Source organism: Bombus vosnesenskii, unplaced genomic scaffold (assembly GCF_011952255.1).
Source record: "Bombus vosnesenskii isolate JDL3184/JDL3185 unplaced genomic scaffold, Bvos_JDL3184-5_v1.1 scf7180000015890, whole genome shotgun sequence".
NCBI lineage: Eukaryota > Metazoa > Arthropoda > Insecta > Hymenoptera > Apidae > Bombus > Bombus vosnesenskii.
This window is the reverse complement of record NW_022884197.1, coordinates 1-3,980: the sequence shown is the minus strand read 5'-3', so window position 1 is coordinate 3,980 and position 3,980 is coordinate 1. Positions and strand designations below refer to the sequence as shown.

General features: G+C 35.1%; 1 long non-coding RNA gene across 2 annotated transcripts; it reads left to right on the top strand.

Annotated features, from left to right (window-relative positions):
• Positions 1-1,383: 1,383 nt before the first annotated feature.
• Positions 1,384-3,662, top strand: LOC117241440. 2 transcript variants are annotated; one of them, XR_004494993.1, is made up of 3 exons: positions 1,384-1,466; positions 2,586-2,739; positions 3,578-3,662. It is a non-coding gene; the product is annotated as an uncharacterized LOC117241440 (long non-coding RNA). The 2 variants fall into 2 exon arrangements; XR_004494994.1 differs by lacking the exon at positions 3,578-3,662 and adding an exon at positions 2,860-2,938.
• Positions 3,663-3,980: the final 318 nt, after the last annotated feature.

The window sequence follows — 3,980 nt, the reverse complement described above, 5'->3', positions numbered from 1 at the left end:
TGCTCAGATTTCAGAGCTTAGTTTTAGGAGTAATGTAATATCGTAAGGTAGTTCGAATTAGAAATCAGTTGAAAATAGATAAAACCGAGTTCGTCGTCTTTCTGTAGTTCGTTTACATTTAAGAGTGCCTGCGTGACTAAAGGCACGTAGTTGGTAGTTCTTACATAGGTGTGAGGGAAACAATAGACAACGTTAGAAGAAGGACGGTTTCGATATCCAAGGCGGGACGACCGAAAGATCAGAGTGTGCTAGTCGAAAAGTGTGCGTGTTGCGAGAATCAGAGCTAATTGAGTCGTCGAAGAGTAGAGTCGTGAGAATTGATAGAGCTGTTAGAGAGAGAGAGTGTGTGTGTGTGTTAGATTCGTTGTGACGAGGGTGGTCAAATAACTGTAAAGTTATTTGATATAGATACGAGTATTGCATTTAGTTTCCGTTAAATAAACATCGTTTTCTGTCCAATTTATATTTGTATATTCAATTTAATATTAATAAATTGTAAGTAATCGGAAAAAAATGCTATCCTTATTTCCACGCTATTACAGTAATATATTGTATTTCCCAGATTACTTTCATTAATATTCGTCTTAAGACATTAATAACACTCAATTTTAATTTTATCAAAGCAAAATAAATATTTTTGTTTAATTAAAACTCTACTCCTAAAAAAATAAAACTTTTCTATTTATGCAAAATTGCATGCAATGAAAGTTTCAATGAATACACTTCGTTTTGTAACTGTTTTCTTCAATCAGAAAAGATAACGGCCAAAAAATTATTGTTATTCCACAACTAATTGGAAATTTTGACAGTTTAATTCGATCATTGGATCGATTACACGTACGGTGATTTTTCAAATTCGGAATCAGTTACAGACCTGACTGAAGAGTTAAGCCCTGCGATGTGTAGTTGGTCCAGGGACAGTGTGGCAAATCTATTCGTTCAACGCTGATTGGTTCCGCCATTTATAAAAGCGCTTCCTGCAGCAGTTATGTATAGATTGGTATAAATATAAATGTATAAAGTATAGGTTTACAAAGTTGTCTGTAAACAAAGTGTAATAATATTTACTGTGTATTGGAGTGTATATAACGACGAAAATAAAGAATAATAAGAAAAAGTAAGATATTATTAAAAGTCGCTCTTATTAATAGATATAAATAATACTTGAATAACCTGTTCATAAGATTGCTAAAGATAACCTCAAAAGAAAATACAACTTTTTTGCAAAGTTTAACGATAAATTATATTACAATTTTAAATTAACATTAAATTTTGAGCTACACACATCTTAGTAATTAAATCTATATGGTGTTATCCGTTTTTACTTTAAGGTGATTTATACTTCGTGTTCATTACAAATTTTTGCAGTCATCATAGAAAACATACAGAATTAACATTTAAGTTTGGAACGTTAGTTCAAATGCCTGATTACTCAGCCAAGGGATGCAGAAACAAGTCAAAGAGTGGTAAGAAAATGTATTATCTTCCAAACAATCCCAAACGAAAAGAGTAATTGCGAATATATGTCGGGTTCACATTAGAATTAGGGTTAGAGGCGTAAAGCAAATCTTCGTTTGGATCACACGTCGTCATTATGCAATAGAGAAGACATTGGCTAGTGCAAATACGATTACCATAGAACCGGACAAGTAACCGTGGTAATTAGATACTCGAGAAACTAATGACAATGATCCTAGGCTCAATAACGAACCCGCGGACAACGGGACGGTAGCCGTACGCACTCGCAAAGATCTAAGTCGGATTCTGTGTTAATAGTCGCTGGCGTTAATCTCCTTTTTTGTCGATGAGACCGCAAGAGAGAATGACTTTCCGTCCCGGTGATACCCCAGAGGAAAACTATGACGGGGTGTGTCTAAGGACACGAGATCATCGGATTCGTCGGGGACATCCTACGTTCGGAAAGTAAGGGAAATTGACGTTGCTGCTAATTGGCCAATCTCCATATCGGTAGTTAGAAAAGGATGCTAGCTGCCCTTGAGGGAGGGTTGCTAGTGGGAGACGTCGTTCGTGGAAAAATAGGTCTCTCCTGTCTTCCCGTAACTGGGACAAAGACTGTGTATCTGTTGAAGGATTTTAGGTAACTAGATATTAGTGTTTATGACGGCTCCTCACGTACTGTGGAGACGCGTCGCCATCTGGTAAACATCCTGCCCGGAGAATAGGATCTGCGTGTGGCAAGCTACGGGACAGAAACCGTTGGAATGTTTACTGCCACGTGCCGCTACAAATCTTTCTTTTAAGGGGAGCTATAGGGTTACTCAATGCCTTTGTTAGATGGAGAGTTCGTCCCGTTGACCGCGGCCACGTTCGGCGACTAATTGTCGCCTTGAGCCCAAGCTCATTGTCACAAGTCTCAAACAAATACAATTGGTTAGAATGACGGCAAATCGTTTAGTTACAACTGTAGATTTTAATTACAATGTTTTTATGGATTTTCCCGAGGTTTCAGAGGGAAGGCACCGGTGTCCTCTTATCTCCGACATATATAATAAGCATAAAAAATGTATTTAAGTTTTCATTAATAAAATTAGACACTAATGACTTTACGCTGTTAATTTCCCTAGGCCATAGTTGTACACACAGGTCTGTTAACTGCTGTAAAGGAGATAAGGTTCTTAATGTCGCAAGATGTACTTTACCAATCGGCCACCATTGAACACTGCGATCGAGTAGCTAGGATTTTGTGTTTGGCGCCATTCTTCGGTGAAAGCACTAAAGGTAAAGAATATAAACTAAAGCAGTTAGCTTATTTAATAACTAATACTATATTATGTATTTATTATAATTTCTCACCATTTATTTCAAGCAGATATATCTACAGTACTCCATTTATTACAGAAAGCATTGTTTAAATGAATATTAATTATGAACCATTATTAAACATGCATTATTATTACCAACAAACAAGTTTAACAAGACCACAATGTTCAAATTAGATATATACACATATCTTTAATGCTTTTATATTTGACGCATATATTGGAAAGTAAGTTTGTTTTTAGTTTTTTTTTTAATTTATTAAAAAATTGTGTAACTATTAACATTACCTATAACATACGTAAATAGTGTCATATTTAAAATATTACCCATGATTAAAAATTTTCAATGTTATTAAATTCTTTATTGAGGAAGCTAAATTATAATATAATTATAGAGTTTACAAAGGATTTTAATAATGAAAAAATATTTATTTTATATAACATTTATTAGACATTAGTTAGATATAAAATAAGAATAATATAATCATAATAATCATATATCTAAGATAAAAGTTGATCTCTATGATCATTAACATGGTGTTGCTTTTTCCTCACACCCTCCTGCTACACGCTTCGAAGCAGAACATGCAGCGAGTAGATATTACGAATTCAGATCCAACAGCAAACAATACAATATGTATAGAACTCTAACCATGGAAACACCAACACCTTTGGTAGCCGAAGTTATGCACAAGTAACTAACCAATCGCCACCCTTAACACCAACATAGCCAAATCCATCAGTAATACGCTCAAGCAACCACCGTTACCATACTAACTAACGGCAATTACTTCCAGATGTAGCAGTATATGCACCACTGCGAACAGGCAGTACATTGACAGAGATTATAGAAGTAGCATTGGCAACTACTACTTATGAACCAAGTAACAGGCAAACAAAAATAATTCCGCAAGACTTTCTTGACAAAATCAGAGGGAAAAAGGTAAGCGAAAGCAAAATGACAAAAACATAGAGCTCGTGAAAGCAAAAAAACATCTAAACAAACTTGCAAAGGAAATAGAAAGTAAAATAAAAGATCATAATAATAACGAATTCTCAAAATTCATAGATTCACTTTCTGCGTACGAGAATTCCAACTATTTCCTATGGAAAGCCACGAACAAAATAAAGGAGCCAATTAAACTAATCCCAGCAATCAGATTAACGGACAACACATGAGCCAGAAGCAACGAAGAGCAA